The following is a 17931-nucleotide window of genomic DNA, read 5'->3' on the forward strand; positions in this document are numbered from 1 at the left end:
TTCTGTTGTGAATCTGTCTGGTCCTGGACTTTTTTTTGTTGGTAGGCTATTGATTATTGCCTCAATTTCAGAGCCTGTTATTGGTCTATTCAGAGATTCAACTTCTTGGGAAGGTATATGTGTCCAGGAATTTATCCATTTCTTCTAGATTTTCTAGTTTATTTGTGTAGAGGTGTTTATAGTATTCTCTGATGGTAGTTTTTATTTCTGTGGGATCGGTAGTGATATCCCCTTTATCATTTTTTGTTGCATCTATTTGATTCTTCTCTCTTTTCTTCTTAATTATTCTTGCTAGCAGTCTATCAATTTTGTTATCTTTTCAAACAACCAGCTCCTGGATTCACTGATTTTTTTGAAGGGTATTTTGTGTCTCTATCTCCTTGAATTCTACTCTGATCTTAGTTATTTCTTGTCTACTGCTAGTTTTGAATTTGTTTGCTCATGCTTCTCTAGTTCTTTTAATTGTGATGTTAGGGTGTCAATTTTAAATCTTTCCTGCTTTCTCTTGTGGACATTTAGTGCTATAAATTTACCTCTACACACTGCTTAGATGTGTCCCAGAGATTCTGGTATGTTGTGTTCTTGTTCTCATTGGTTTCAAAGAACAAACATCTTTATGTCTGCCTTCATTTCGTTATGTACCCAGTAGTCATTCAGGAGCAGGTTGTTCAGTTTCCATGTAGTTGTGAGGTTTTGAGTGAGTTTCTTAATCTCGAATTCTAATTTGAATGCACTGTGGTCTGAGAGACAGTTATAATTTCTGTTCTTTTACATTTGCTGAGGAGTGCTTTACTTCCAACTATGTGGTCAGTTTTGGAATAAGTGTGATGTGGTGCTGAGAAGAATCTATATTCTGTTGATTGGCATGGAGAGTTCTGTAGATGTCTATTAGGCCTGCTTGGTGCAGAGCTGAGTTCAAGTCCTGGATATCTTTGTTAACCTTCTGTCTCATTGATCTGTCTAATATTGACAGTGGGGTGTTAAAGTCTCCCATTATTATTATGTGGGAGTCTAAGTCTCTTTGTATGTCTCTAAGGACTTGCTTTATGAGTCTGGGTGCTCCTGTATTGGGTGCATATCTATTTAGGACAGTTAGCTCTTCTTGTTGAATTCATCCCTTTACCATTATGTAATGGCCTTCTTTGTCTCTTTTGATCTTTGTTAGTTTAAAGTCCATTTTATCAGAGACTAGGATTGAAAGCCTGCTTTTTTTTTTTTTTTTTTTTTTTTTTTTTTTTGCTTTCCATTTGCTTGGTAGATCTTCCTCCATCCCTTTATTTTGAGCCTCTCTGTGTCTCTGTATGTGAGATGGGTCTCCTAAATACAGCACACTGATGGGTCTTGACTCTTTACCCAATTTGTCAGTCTGTGTCTTTTAATTGGGGCATTGAGCCCATTTATGTTGAAGGTTAATATTTTTATGTGTGAATGTGATCCTGTCATTATGATGTTAGCTGGTTATTTTGCCCATTGGTTGATGCAGTTTCTTCCTAGCATTGATGGTCTTTACAATTTGGCATGTTTTTGCAGTGGTTGGTACCAGTTGTTCCTTTTCCTGTTGAGTGCTTCCTTCAGGAGCTATTGTAAGGCAGGCCTGGGGATGACAAAATCTCTCAGCATTTGCTTGTCTGCAAAGGATTTTATTTCTCCTTCACTTATGAAGCTTAGTTTGGCTGGATATAAAATTGTGGGTTGAAAATTCTTTTCTTTAAGAATGTTGAATATTGGCCCCCACTCTCTTCTGGTGCGTAGAGTTTCTGCCGAGGGATCCACTGTTAGTCTGATGGGCTTCCCTTTGTGGGTAACTTGACCTTTCTCTCTGGCTGCCCTTAACATTTTTTCCATCATTTCAACCTTGGTGAATCTGACAATTATGTGTCTTGGGGTTGCTCTTCTCGAGGAGTATCTTTGTGGCATTCTCTGTATTTCCTGAATTTGAATGTTGGCCTACCTTGCTAGGGTGGGGAAGCTCTGCTGGATAATATCCTGAAGAGTGTTTTCCAACTTGGTTCCATTCTCCCTGTCACTTTCAGGTACACCAATCAGACGTAGATTTGGTCTTTTCACATAGTCCCGTATTTCTTGGAGGCTTTGTTCATTTCTTTTTACTTTTTTCTCTAATCTTCTCTTCCTGCTTTTTTTTTGTTAATTTGATCTTCAATCACTGATACCCTTTCTTCAACTTGATCGAATCAGCTATTGAAGCTTGTGCATGCATCACATAGTTCTCGTGCCATGGTTTTCAGCTCCATCAGGTCATTTAAGGTCTTTTCTACACTGTTTATTCTAGTTAGCCATTATCTAATCTTTTTTCAAGGTTTTTAGCTTCCTTGCGATGGGTTTGAACATCCTCCTTTAGCTCGGAGAAGTTTGTTATTACCAACCTTCTGAAGCCTACTTCTGTCAACTCATCAAAGTCATTCTCTGTCCAGCTTTGTTCCATTGCTGGTGAGGAGCTGCGATCCTTTGGAGGAGAAGAGGTGCTCTGGTTTTTAGAATTTTCAGCTTTTCTGTTCTGGTTTCTCCCCACCTTTGTGGTTTTATCTACCTTTGGTCTCTGATGTTGGTTACCTGCAGATGGAGTTTTGGTGTGGATGTCCGTTTTGTTGATGTTGATGCTATTCCTTTTTGTTTGTTAGTTTTCCTTCTAACAGTCAGGTCCCTCAGCTGCAGGTGTGTTGGAGTTTCCTGGAGGTCCACTCCAGACCCTGTTTGCCTGGGTATCAACAGTGGAGGCTCAGTTGGAAATGCAGAAATCACCCGCCTTCTGCGTTGATCATGCTGGGAGCTGCAGACTGGAGCTGTTCGTATTTGGTCATCTTGGAAGGGACCTATGCAACTCTTAAAAACAATAAGGTCCCAACTTTTCTGTGTGCTTAAAAATGTTCATTTAAACAATGTTAGAGAGCTGGGTGTGCTGGCACACACCTGTAGTCTCATCTACTCAGGAGACTGAAGCAGGAGGATTGCTTGAGCACAGGAGTTTGCGGTTGTAGTGTGCTGTGATCACACCTGTGTATAGCCTCTGCACTCCAGCCTGGGCAACAAGAGATCCCTTCTCTTAAAAAAAAAAAAAAAAGTGGGCCAGGCGCGGTGGCTCACGCCTGTAATCTCAGCACTTTGGGAGGCCAAAGCCAGCAGATCACGAGGTTAGGAGATTGAGACCATCCTGACTAACATGGTGGAACCCCGTCTCTACTAAAAAAATGCAAAAAAATTAGCCGGGCGTGGTGGCGGGCGCCTGTAGTCCCAGCTACTCGGGGGGCTGAGGCAGGAGAATGGCGTGAACCTGGGAGGCGGAGCTTGCAGTGAGCCGAGATCGCACCACTGCATGCCAGCCTGGGCACAGAGTGAGACTCCATCTCAAAAAAAAAAAAAAAAAAAAGGGGCGGAGGGAGCAGGTGGCTAAAGAACATGGCAGCTATCTATGTATTGATATGGAAAAGTTTCTAATAATAATTGTTATGTAAGAATGCAAGGTACAGAGTGTGTACAGTATATTCTACATACATATATATCTATACATGAATGCATGTATATGTATACACATACATGTTCATGGACAACCATTAAACAGGTAATGGTAGATGCCCTTGGGCAGTTAGATGAAGTGACTAGAAAACAAAATAGCATGAGAGGAGAAAAATATACTTTTCATTTTAAATAATTTTTAATTCGGAAATTTTGTACCACATGCATATATTACTTCTTCAATAATAGATAAAATTGATATCTCATTTTATTTTACATTTTTTGACAATTATTTTTGTCAATGAGTTGAAAATTATTGACAAAATTGGTCAATGATTTTATTTGCCTATTGGATTTACATATTGGTCACTGGTGTTTCTTACCCTGTGAATTGCCTTTTTTTTTTTTTTTTTTTGAGACGGACTCTTGCTCTGTCACCAGGTTGGAGTGCAGTGTTACGATCTTGGCTCACTGCAACCTCTGCCTCCCGAGTTCAAGTGATTCCCCTGCCTCAGCCTCCCAAGTAGCTGGGACTACAGATGCGTGCCACCACGCCTGGCTAATCTTTTGTATTTTAGTAGAGACGGGATTTCACCATGTTGGCCAGGATGATCTCAATCTCCTGACCTCATGATCCGCCCACCTAGGCCTCCCAAAGTGCTGGGATTACAGGCGTGCGCCACTGCGCCCGGCCATGAATTGCTTTTTTATGCTCCTGCCTAATATATACCTTTCCAAAATACCTACAATTGTTTTAAAATATACAGGCATTTTAGGAAAACTCCCATACTTCATAAAGCAGAGCTGCTTGTTACTAAGCTACCAGCGGCCATGCTTTCATTTGGGGAAATGCTGTTATGGCTTTAACCATTGTTGCCTAAGAGGTCAGTGATTTCCCTGTGCACCAGTGCAGCAAGGGAGGTCCACTGAGGTACCAAACAGTTTTAGCATTTGAAAAGCCACAACCATGACAAAACTTGGAAAGAACTTCTCACCTTGGAGTGCTAAAAGCCAATGACATTAAACTGCATTTTTCTAGATTTATTATGCACAGGTGTAAGGGACAACATTAAAATGTCATACAAGGCCAGGCACGGTGACTCGCGCCTGTAATTCCAGCACTTTGGGCGGCCGAAGGGGGCGGATTGCTTGAGGCCAGGAGTTTGAGACCAGCCTGGGCAACATGGTGAAACCCTGTCTCTACAAAAAATACAAAAATAAGCCAGGCATGGTGGCACACGCCTGTAGTCCCAGCTACTCAGGAGGCTGAGGTGGGAGGATCACTTGAGTCTGGGAAGTTAAGGCTACGTTGAGCTGCGATAGTGCCACTGCACTCCAGTCTGGGTGACAGAGTGAGATCCTATCTCAAAAAAAAAAAGTCATACAAAAGTGAAAATAAGAAATAATTTTTCTAGTGTCACTTATAAAGGATATGAGACTTAAATACTACAGAATTTAGAAGGTGACTGCATACTGTTTGCAGTCATTTCCTCCCTCATGTATTTTTTGGAGATATAGCATCTAAAGCTACATGTTGGATTTGTGTAAGGCCGCCTTCTTTTTTCCCTTCTATTTGATAGAGGCTTCAGGTATGATATCAGTTTTCAAATACAGCAGCACAAACTGAAATCTAATGAACCCCGTTTAAATAGACATATGTTCATCTTTCCAAGCAGTGGGAGACCCCAACTTAGTGCACCTTCCTGCTGTTCTGCCAACCTCCAGCCATGTGAAATTTCTTTACCCAGTTCAGCCTTGGTTTGGGCAAGTGAAAAAGGGATTAAAAATATCCACCTCAGAAGTGTATTGTGAGGATTAAAGAAATAATGTGTGTTAAGCTTTTAGTGTAGTCCCTGGAACCTAGAAAGCACCTAACAAGTGGCAAAATCATCATTATCATCATCATCATCAAGAAAATGAGTACAAGAAAGTAGCCATTTAGCAAAGTGAAAGCAGAACAGACAGAAAACGTATATGAATCTATTACCACAATTATGGGTAAAAAGGGCCTTTAATTATTTCCTGACAAATTACAGACAAAACCAATAAAAAAGCAATGAGTTTCCATGCTGCATCAAGCAGCACATCACAGAGCTCCTCTTTGTGTCTCTCCCAGAACATCACAAAAGGCACAACCAACCAAAGAAGAATGCGTACTTGCAGGAGAACTGAACAATTAAGGGTATGTGACTAACAGAAATGAATTCATTGGGAAAAAGTTTGGCAGTTCCTAAGAACGTTAAACATAGAATTACCATGTGACCTAGCAATGACACTCCTAGGTATACATATATCCAATAACACATATCTGCTAATAGGTATAAGGTTTCTTTTGAGGGTGATGGGAATATTCTTTTTTTTTTTGACACGGTCTTGCTCTGCTGCTCAGGCTGGAATGTGGAGTGCAGTGGTGCTATCATAGCTCACTTCAGCCTTCAACTCCTGGGCTCAAGGGATCCTCCCACCTTGGCCTCCTGAGTAGCTGGAACTATAGGTGCATGACACAACACCTAGCTAATTTTTTACTTCTTCTTCTTATTATTATTTTTTTTGGTAGAGATGGGTCTCGTTATGTGCCTAGGATGGTCTCAAACTCCTGGACTCAAGAAATCCTCCCACCTCAAGTTCCCAAAGTGCTGGGATTACAGGTGTAAGCCACCATTCCCCTTTGTGATGGGAAGAGTCTGAAATTTGATAATGGTGGTGGCTGCATAACACAGTAAATATATTAAAAACCACTGAATTGTATACTTTAAAATGGTGAACTATGTTATATGAATTATATCTCAATTGAAATAAAAAACGAATTCATTCATCTTGCCAAAGTTTACCCATATTTAAGATTAGGCAAAGTAATTTAGAAGAATGATTTTATGGTATCCATAGAAGAAAAAAAGCAAGTACAACAACAGCAGCACCAAAAACAAGTTAAACACAAAGTAATAACAGTTAAAAGGAAAAAAGAAATCTGACAGCATTTGTCACTTGTAAAAATTTCTGTTATATGAAGATTATACCAAACAACTCAGGACAAACATTTTTGCCTTATCCCTTGAGCAACTTTATAAAATTTTTTAGTTTACTTCCAGGGATAACACTTTAAGTAGGGATCATCTCTATAAAATAAATTTTAATATACAAACCTGACAATAATTCTTCTTCTCTCAAAGACATACTACAGATTCCCGAAACAGAAGTTTGGAACCAAAACTAAGAATCCACGTGACAGTAGGCCAGAGGTGTATCTTCCACTGCACACCAGTGTGTTTATAAATAGGAGGAGTATTATTCTATTTTATAAATATAAAGGACATACGAGTTTATTTTTCCAAGGGTCTCTCAAATCGAGCCTGTCATTAAGCCTATTAACCCAGTTTTTTCATACCAATGATAGTAGCCAGGGAGGACAGCAGTACAACTATTTTCTGTTTTTCCTCCTACATTGACTTTTTTCCTGCTTAACTGCCTTTCCAGGTATATATCAGGCAGTTAGCTCTTTTTGCTATTTGGAATCAAAGGATTCTAAGCACTAATGTTAAATATCATATATTCAAGCTTCTAAAATACTCACTGACTTTACATTATAAATCGGTAATTTGAACTTTACAAAAGTTTACAATTAGTGGAAATTCTGCAAAAGAATTTTTTTTATTTATTTATTTTTATTTTTTGAGATGGAGTCTCGCTCTGTTGCCCAGGCTGGAGTGCAGTGGCATGATATTGACTCACTGCAACCTCCGTCTCCTGGGTTCAAGCGAGTCTCCTGCCTCAGCCTCCCCAAGCAGCTGGGACTACAGGTGCGTGCCACCATGCCCAGCTAATTTTTGTATTTTTTAGTAGAGACAGGGTTTCGCCACTTGGCCAGGCTGGTCCCAAACTCCTGACCTCAAGTGATCTGCCCGCGTTGGCCTCCCAAAGTGCTGGGATTACAGGAGTGAGCCACCGCACCCAGTCTCTGCAAAAGAATTTTAAATATGACTTTTACCCCCACTGGATTTTCCTGGAATAATTATTTCAACAAACTTCCCCAGACTTACTGCTCAGAGAAAATAAAACTCTTTAATTTCACAACATTACTAACTGGTCAGAGAAATAACATATTAATGGTCCATTCTCTGTTATTCACACATTAAGACTTTCCCAGGCAGTATGATTCTAACGAGGCATCGACAATTTTTGTATCCCCATCTGTTAACTATAAAAGCTTCACTTTTCCAAGTTCACATTTACAAGACCCTTTCACTCATCTGGGTCAGGTTGTCTGCAACAGTAGGAAGGACCCAGATTCTCTTCCTGTGACTCTGTTCTACCAGTTTTCACTTCATTTTTCCCACTATTTCTGCTAAATAAATATCCACAGAGCTAATGTGTATCCTTGGATCTAGCTGCTGATTCCTTCCCCATTGCCTTTGTCAGTTAATTTCTATTTCCACTCAATTCCACGCTCCATGAGGCTCTGGAGTCCTTGAAATAGTCAATTTCTCAGGCTCCAGGGGTGATTTGCTGTTTTCTTCACCACTTCCCAGTTCCCTGGGGTCCTTCCTATTGCTAATGCTAGTGACAGTATAAATAAGAATGTGATAGTAAGATTGCTTCATATAAATGTTTTTGCCACTTTTTCAGCTTTTACTGAGGTATTTGAAGGACAGAGAAGACAGAATATAAATTAGTGACTCCTTAACAGCAGCAACAAAATTATAGTTAATTCAGTCAGTGCTGTGTTGGTGAAGGTATAGCAGTGGGCTCTCTGGGGAGAAAAAGCCTTGATTTGGAGCATTTGCTGATTTCCATGGTAAATACATTCCTGCCATGGTTGATGCGAAGCTATCATTGCCACATCACTGAATGTGACATCTAGTGAGGAGACTGATTAGAGATGTGCTGTACCACACCGTGATACAGTATTTCCACCATACAGACACAAGAGATAGAAATAGTCCCAAGAGCATGGATAACTGTAAATATAGTAAAATAAATAGTAAGTGATGAGTTTGAGCATTTATTACATTTGCTGTTCATGTAATTTATTTGATTACAAGCTTCTATTATTTAATTTTAAGTTAAATTATTTTTTGTCTTTTAATTGACCTTATGATTTAATGATTTAATTTTTAACAATGGTTATGTTTAATAATGGCTCACAAAATGCCTGAAAATTTAGCAATTTGCTTTTGCAAGCAAGTACAAGCCAGCTCCAGTGCATCATTGATTATAGGATATAGGAAAGACCTACACATAACCTTCAGGATGTTGTGGCATAATCAGGTATGGCCCAGCTTGTTGCAGCAGGCCTGGATGACTTGAAGAGCCTTGGAGTATGGACCTGGATGAGCCCAATGGTGATGCAAAAGGATGGAGGAGGCAGAGTGAGCTGGAGGAGCTAGAAGAAATCTGACATGGCATCGGAGATAAGCAGGAATTAGTGAATCCTCTAAAAAATGACTGGGATGACAGAGACTTCTAGTTATAGGTGGTAGATTTAATATCCTTAGTTACTTTCCTTGTTCTCTTTCAATCCCTCCTGAAACCATCCTAAAAGGATAAAAGAATAAAAAAGCACAAAACTACAGCAGATCCCCATGACTCACGGATTCTGTGTTTGCTAACTTGTCTACTCAGTAAACTTTGTAGCCCCAAATCAATACTCATCGTGTTTTCCACAATTATTTGTGAATGTGCTCAGAGTGGTGAAAAATTTGAGTCATCCAACACACAAGTTCTCAGCAGACGTTGAACAAAGCAACACTCTGCCTTTGTTCTGGATCTCATACTGTAAACATCATCCTTTTCATGGTCTGTTTAGTGTCGTGTTTTTCATACCTTCATGCTTTTTGTTGAAGACTTCGCTGTCTAAAGTGGCCCCCAAGCACAGAGCTGAAGGGCTGTCTAGTTTCCTAAGTGCCTTGCAAAGAAAATACATGTTAGATAACCTTTGTTCCGGCATGAGGGACAGTGCTGTTGGCCAAGAGCTCAATGTTAACGAATCAACAATACATATTAAACAGGGTGTCTTTAAAAAGAAATATACATAACACAAAGCTATGTGTTGATCCTGGGCTCACAAGAATCTAATCCTGTGTTTCCACTAGAAGCAACAATTCAGTATTTTTACGAATTCAGTATTTGCTGCAACTTTATAGAACATAATTACTGTGAATAATGAGAATTAAGTGGTAGAATAATGAGGAGAACAGAAGTGATGATTAGAACAACTAAATTTCAAAAGTTACAAGGCATATAGATGAGTGGAATCAGCTCACCAGAGAAAGCCAGACTGAAGCAAGTATTGGCTAGGCTCAGAAATAGGAGAGCCAGTGAATGCAGCTGAAGCTCAAAACAGGAGAATGAGTTGAAGGTGTGTGTAAGAAGCCATTAGAACTCTATTTCCAACCCCCAACCCAGCACAGTCAGGTTTTCTAAACCTAGACAGAAAATTAATTTATTTTCTACAGTGGCTAGTCCCCAGTTGCTTCTGGACTCAGGGTTACCACTCATAGGATAAGGTTATCATCCTGAAATTGGGGAATTCAGGCAAAGTCCATATGGAGAATGTTAAAACTGTTGGCTCCTTTTCCTCCACTCAGCTCTGACAACCCTGGCTACCAGCTTTATACCAACCAGGTGGCAGACTGAAGGGCATCCCTCTGGGGATACTGCCTGGGCCAAAAGAAAATATCTGTATACATTAGGAAGGGGAGGGAAGAATTTCTCAGTGAAACAGCCCTCTTAGATCATCCTACGGTTAATCCCACTGGTCACAAGCCCTCCTCTACACACACACACACCCACATACACACGTTCTAATCAGCTTTGTTATGCCTCGCCCTTAAATATCAGGAACAACTGAGGACTAATAGGTATTTGAAGAGGGCATCTAATATAAAAGAGACAAAAACAAATTAAAAATATAAAAAAGAACTCAGAGGAAACAGAAATAATGCTGGAAGATTACAAAACTTCCAAAAACCTATCATGGACATCAGTATACAGTTAAACAATGACATAATTTTCATAGAACAATAATAAAAAGTTTTTAAAAAGGAACACTCAGTCCAGGTGTGGTGGCTCATGCCTGTAATCCCAGCACTTTGGGAGGCTAAGGCAGGAGGATCACTTGAGGTCAGGAGTTTGAGATCAGCCTCATCAACATGGTGAAACACTGTGTCTACTAAAAATACAAAAACTAGCTGGGCGTGGTGGCAGGTGTCTGTAATGTCAGCTACTTGGAGGCAAGGCAGAAGAATTCCTTGAACCTGGGAGGCAAAGGTGGCAGTGAGCTGAGATCGTGCCATTGTACTCCAGCCTGGGTGACAGAGTGAGACTCTATCTCAAAAAAATGTTTTTTAATTAAAAAATTAAAAAGCACAGAGAATAACTATAACATAAAGAATTCTTAAAAATTAAAAGCAGAAACTGAAATTTTAATACATGAATTCAAAAGTAAAATTGAGAAAATCTCCCAAAAAATAGAACAGCAACACTAGGAGTGAAAAACAAAGAACTAGAAAATACGAAAGAAAGGGTTAAAAAATAAGCTCACTTTGGAATATCTGACATCCAAATTACATTGGATGAGTTCTAGAAAGAATGACAAAGAAGAAGGAGGGGAGGAAACTATCACAGATATAATTTAAGACATTTCCTAGAACTTAAGAATATCAGTTTCCATAAGATAGGGTCCACAAAGGACCACAGGATCGATTTTTTTAAAAAAGACATGAAATATCAGAACATTGGGCTAAGACAGAATCCCAAAAGCTTTCAGAAGAGAAAAAGAGAAACAACAACAGGTCTCAAAAAAGGATTGGGAATCGTGGCACCTAGTTTTAATAGCAATACTGGGTGCTAGAATAAACAATCACTTCAAAATTCCAAGAGAAAACAATTTCTAACCTCAAATTCTATGCCCAGTAAAACAATCAATCAAATGAAAGGGCAGAATCAAGACATTTCTCAAAACATTAGCTGTCACTATGCTTCTCAGGAAGCTGCCGGGAGAGGGACACCACCAAAGGGTGTTCACAAGAAAGACAGAAACACAATATATTGGGCTTGGGTGCATATAACCAATAACCAAGTAAAAGTGGCATAAACAAGAAACTATCCTATTTCTCTCTTATATGACAAGAAGTGAGACTGTTGATCTAATCAAACATTATGATTAGGAGAATAGTAAAGGAGAAGCCGGTGCATATTTGGAGAGAGGCATTAAATCCACATATTCCTTGGTGTAAAATCAATACACAATATCTACAATTGAAGAAAACTTGAAGCAATAGTAATGTAAGCAAATTATTATAAATTATAGAGGCAAACGAGAAGAAACAGCTAAAAGTGTGATCAGTCTTACAAAGAATTGGAATAGGGCAGATGGACAGATGAGTGTTGTTTTTCATTAGGAATTTTGAGTATCTAGTATCTATCTGACTTCTTAAACCACGTATAACCTTGTTCACCATGCTGGGGGTGGTGGAAGTGGATGGAGGGAAGATGGGTAGGGAGAGGTCAGGGATCTAGGTCATGGGAGTTGGCAATACTCTGAAGCCATGGCAACAAGGCATCATCAAGTGAGACTGTCAGCCAAGGGCAGAACCCAGGCAGAAGCTCAAAGAGAATTTCCCTTTCTGGAGGCAGCAGACAAGAACCAGGCAGGCCAGGTCCTCAAGGAACTGAGGGCTGGTAGGTTTCCAAGGCAGGCAGCCAGGCCCAGGAAATAAGGCAAAGTGGGGACATACGTTTCAGAACTGAGACACCAGGCCAGAACCTGTCTGGATGCCAATGCAAGTAGATGCTGTGCCCCAGGGTGCTTGGGACTCACCTCTTACCTCCTCTGGCCTGAGATAAGGATCAGGCTCAGGTTGAGCCTGGCAGATGAGGGCCACAAGGGAAGCAAAACTAGAACCATGGGAGGCTTGATGAACAATAAGTCAACACTGGATCTGAGAGCTATAGGTCACTGTTATCCTTCAAAATGTCTATTACTCCAAGACTGGGTGCCATAAACAGCCCCTCAAAATCCATTCCCAGGACTAGTTAGTTATGCTGTATCCACACAACGTAATAGTATGCAGCCAACGAAACAAACCCTGAAGGTTCTGGGAAAGTTTTTCTTTTTTGACTTAGGTGTCATCATTTCCTACTTCCTCTTTCTATGTTCTTCATGCCTGAAACATGGCACCTGGCAATGCAGCAACACCTGCATGGGGAGCAGCAACCTGCATGGGGAGAATAATCTTGCGACCCTGGGGCAATAAGCATGTGAACAAGCCTATAATTTAAGGATGGCAAAATGTGAAGATGAACAAAGAAAAGGGAAAGGTTCACTGAAGACATCATTAAGCTGCTCACCCTAGAATTCGTGATGTCTCAAATAAAATAACTAAACACATGCCTAACCAATGGGCCTTCCTAATGTGATGGGGATGGATTTCATTGGAAACTACAACTTCTAGTCTTTTTAATATTTCAGAAACCTAAAATTCACTCCTCTATAATGCGATGGTAGTACAAAATGAGTTCAAAACTCTCCCTCAGTACTCCTGTTTGGAGTAATTACCTCTCTATAAACAAAATCCACAAAACTCATCCTCAAAATTGCCTTTGAGGACTCTAGAGAACTCAAGGTGTATGAATTTAATCATCTCTTGCCTCATCACCTCCTAATTGGCGTATCTTTTCTATCCCTATGTTGCAGGTAGGGACTCTGAGGGACACATCATCTTCAGGTCTAACCAATTTGTTAGGATAATAAATTACAAAACACATTTATCATCCTCAAAAGTTTGCTAAAGATAATTTTGAATGTATCACATAAAGGACATTTATACCAGCTTAAAAGCCCTTAGCCAATTTAAATGAATTGCTTACTTTTAAAAAGCTATAAGAAGAAGTTTGTGTCATTTCCCTAATATGCAATCAAAGCAATTAAAAACATTTCCCAAATGCTTATGTGGACTGCTGCTGATACAAACTGCTGTTGTTTGGGAGTTGACTGGAAAGTTCCCACTGATTTCTGCACATGGAAGAAACATATTGTTGACTTGTAAGAAAATCAAGTTATTCAACTTAATGGATGAGTACAGGAAACAAAACTCTGTTTGCCAAGCAGAATATTTCACTGTGTTTGTGTTTCCCCTGATCTAAATGTGCTAGCTTTGAATAGTGCTTTTAAACTAACATACACAAGTGGCATTTGATATGGTCTACTTTATTCCTTAAAACAAAGTGAAGATTATTATGGAGTCACTTTGAAAAGTAGTTTGGGCTTTCTTACTTAATTAATCCATTACACTTAACCTTCCCGTATTTTACTCCCTGCAAGTCTTGCAACCATTATTAACACTATATAAATATGTTTTGCATTATTAAATTTAAGAATTTAGTACTCAATAAAATTCTCTGCAGGAATATTGTTATTAAATGAGTTCATTAAACCTAACCACACTAACTAACAGCCAAGTGTTGAGGAACACTCATACAAAAGTGGACTATATTCCATCTTCATAACCTCTCTGCTAATTCTAGCAAATGAACATAAGCAATCTCAGGAAAAAAAATCCAGGAAGGTTATAGAAACCACACATACCTCAGTGGAAACCAGCTCCTCCAAAATAAATGTCCAGGCTTGTCTGAAACTTGCTCCTCATTACATCATCTATCAGTAATTTTCAATTAAGTGTACAATGGGGTCTAGCTCCACCCTCCCTTATACCTGTAATGACATGACTGGAAATGCAGGGCATTTTAATTCTACAACTAATAACCAGTCTCAGCTGGCCACAACCCAGCATTTTCAGAGGGCTTCTACATATAAAATCTTCAACCTCTAGTACAAAGATGATCTCTTAACCACAAGAAAAAAAAAAAAAATGAATCCCAAGTAGAAGAATGTCAATAGATTTTAATGTATAACTAATATCTAGGGACCCCTGCCCTCACCCTTATTCCCTGTAGCGGATGCTGGGATGCAGAACCACACCCCTCTTTACCGACTGAAGCACGTGTTCTCTCAGTTGCCAGCAGGGTTGGCTGCAGAAGGCTTATGACTGAGTCCCTTCCTGGGAACTGCTTTCTGTGGAAGGAAGACACTTATGCCCCTTCCCTAGAGACACTCCATATCCAATGACTATTTGACATGAGGCTACAAAGACCGAGCCCTCTTGCCTCAACTCTTGGCTATGCTGAAGGACCATCTTATTTCCAGAACATCCTGTAAGATCAGCTGAGATATCTCCTGTAAGTCTGTCGCAGTTCAACTTCTCCATGTGCCTAATCCTGTTTCCTTCACTCCCTCACAGGTGTTGATCTCAAGTGTAATCCTAGCGAACCCGACTTAAGGCCTCCCCATCTGAAGAACACAATTTCAAGGAAGAATTTAAGGGGAAACCCATCTACATAGTTTGGCTTTCTGTAAAGAAGTAAGTTAATTCCAACTAAACACAGTTGGACTTTTTAGTTTAAGGGTTTAATTCCTCACAGTCCAAAAGACATTAAATAAAATGCAGGCATCTTAATAGAACTGTCTTTGAAGCCCCTAGGTTCACTTATCTTAAAAGAACAAGATTTACTTATCTGGCTGAATTGTTTCCCAATCTAGCTAATAACCTAGACCTATAAAGCTAATAATGTTGGGTAAGAATTTATATCTGTAATCACACTATATCTAAGTATCCCACTATCCATTAGCTCTCCTTCACTGAAGAAATGGGACAGAAACTTTACATATACTCTTTTTGAGGGGGGGTGTTGTATATTGAATTGTGTTCCCCTTCCCAAATTCATATGCTGAAGCTCTAACCTCCAATGTGACTCTATCTGAAGACAGGGTCTTTAGGAGGTAATTAACGTGAAATGTGGGACATAAGGTGGGGTTCTAATCCAATTGGACTGTAGAACTATATGAAGAGACAGAGAGATCTCTCTTTCTCTCTGTGCCACGTGAGGACACAGTGAGAAGGCGGGTGTCTGCAAGCCAGGAAAAGAGTACATTAGCCATCAGCCAGCATCTTAATCTTGGATCTCCTAGCCTCCAGAACCATGAAAAAATTAATTTCTATTATTTAAACCACCTAGTCTATGGTACTTTGTTGTGGCGGCCAGGGCTGACTAATAATATAGGGGGTGAAGGGACATGTAATGCAAGTAAACTAAAGCACTTATTCCTCACAAATGCCTCACTTGTTTTCCTCTTTAGCTCTGCATCACTCTTTTTTCTCAACCTCTTTGCTTCAGGTCCATTTTCCCCCTCATTCAGTGTTAGTGCCTTTGACTCAAGAGTGGTACACATATTTTCAGGCCCTGGCTAGACCAGTTGGTGGTGTTCTGTTCAGGGTTTCAGAGGCTGCTGGGTCATGGCCTAAAGTCTATTCAGAGAAATTCTGAGGACACTCCATATAGTGAGGAGAATTTGGAAATAAGGTGGCTGAGAGCTAAATAAGCAAACATATAAACAAATGAATGAACAAAGAAACCAACACAGTGAATGACATTAGCAACATATAGAAGTAAAATGTCCTATGAGATAATCCTGTGGGTGGGAAAACACTAAAACCTAATCAAGGTCACATCTTTGTACATTCAGGCCTGAAATGCAATCACAACAGTCACTGTGATCTAAGCAACTGCCAGGAGAGCTCATGAGTTCACGGATGGAGGAAACCATTGGGATTAGCCACAGATTTCCCTTCTGGATCCAAGCAGCCTTCTCATTAGAACTTGGTTGCCTATTTCTCTTCCCCACTTGGGAGTGACAGAGTATGTGTGACTCTGTTAATACATGTGTTCCATTGCACTTGGTAGTTATTTTTTCAACACTAACTTGGAAAAATGGAAGCCTGGGAGGTACATCAATCTTTCATCAGTTTTGTTAACATGAATTAGCTCCACTGAGCTAGGTCATCCCTGACGGAACGCTAAAATCTAACGTTGGACCATAAAGTTCCTAGCAGGGCAGAGCACCAGCTAAAGTTCTTCCTATGTAGACAGTTGGTCTCCCTTAGTTATTTTAGGTAAGCTGGAGCTGTATTAAAGGGGAGCCTCGAATGCTGGATTTAAGATGGGCCTCTATTCTCTATGCAACAAAGGTCCAGCCCTCTGAGGGTAGAAACATAAGTAAAATTTTATGTTGAGAAGATGACATTGGCAGTGTATGAAAGACAGGCTGGAAGCTAGCCAGAGTAAACAGGAAGGACAATTCCTCAGGACAGTTGCTCAGGGTGAGGATTTGAAGTGGTCTAGTGGGAATCAGCATGTACATGAGAGACAAGGCAAAGAAAGAATCAAGAGGTCTTGCCAACTTTGTTTGTTGGAGGGCATGGAAAAGTAAGTTCTGGGGTCTGGTTGAGTGTGAAAAATAGTGATAAGAGAAGAAGCTGGTACAGAAGTCAGAGTGTGCTAGTTGGAGGGTGGTCAGCATGAAGAGACAGCAGATGGAACTGATCATGAGGGCCTATACTCTGAAGAGAAGCTTGGTTACAGGAATAAGCTTCAGAGTTAATAGTGCAGGGTAAACTTATGGAAATGGGTATGAACACTGAGACGGGCACATGCAGAATGGAAAGGAGAGGGACCAAGCCTTGTTGAAAGCTAAAATGTGTATGGTAGGAAGAACAATGGTCTAAAAAGAAAAGGAGCCAGTGGCAACAGAGAAGAATGAGGGAAATTGAGAGCCCTCTGAAGAGGTAGCTATGGTCTCAGAAGAGTAGGAAGTGAGATCATCTGCTGAGGGAGAAAGGAAGGGGAGGAGCTTCACATAGTGAAAGGATTGGAGGAGTTTTCCAGTGGATTATGGGAGAGAGTTGAGAAGAGGTGAAGAGATGGCTAACTGAACAGTGCTAAGGGCCTAACCAGATTAGTTTGGTGTGGTGGGTGTATTAGTTTGCTAGGGCTGCTATGACAAAGTACCACAAACTGAGGGGTTTAGACAACAGAAAGGTAGTGATTTACACTTCTGGAGGCCAGAAAGTCTAAGATCGAGGAGTTGGCAGGGCCTTTCTCCCTCTGAGGGCACTAGGAAAGGATCTGTTCCAGGCCTTTCTCCTGGGCACCAGTCATATTTGATTAGTATCTCATCCTGCTCCAGTATGATCTTAACTAATTATATCTGCAATGACTATTTCCAAACAAGGTCACGTCTTGAGGTACAAGGGGCTAGGACATCTACATATAAATGGGATAGGTGAAGGGCTTCCTAGGGCATTAGAAAACTAGAGGCAGAGATGCTGTTCAGGGACACCTGAGTACCGACTCTGGTTTCTTCCCGATCCTGCAACAGGCCATGAGGCTGTGGTCTTAGAAGTGTATACCTTGAGGCTGTAGTTTAAAAGCTAACAGTGTGGCCAGGCACGGTGGCTCACGCCTGTAATCCCAGCAGTTTGGGAGACCAAGGGCGGTGGATCACGAGGTCAAGAGTTCAAGATCAGCCTGGCCAACATGGTGAAACCTCGTCTCTACTAAAAATAC

The 17931-nt window shown here is 40.3% G+C and overlaps 1 protein-coding gene across 1 annotated transcript in view; it reads right to left on the bottom strand.

The window, feature by feature from the left end:
- The window catches only part of MCC (MCC regulator of WNT signaling pathway), a 473566-nt gene that overhangs the window by 401162 nt on the left and 54473 nt on the right, over nt 1–17931 (bottom strand). The gene's annotated exons all lie outside the window — the stretch shown is intronic.

Source organism: Macaca mulatta, chromosome 6 (assembly GCF_049350105.2).
Source record: "Macaca mulatta isolate MMU2019108-1 chromosome 6, T2T-MMU8v2.0, whole genome shotgun sequence".
Lineage (NCBI taxonomy): Eukaryota > Metazoa > Chordata > Mammalia > Primates > Cercopithecidae > Macaca > Macaca mulatta.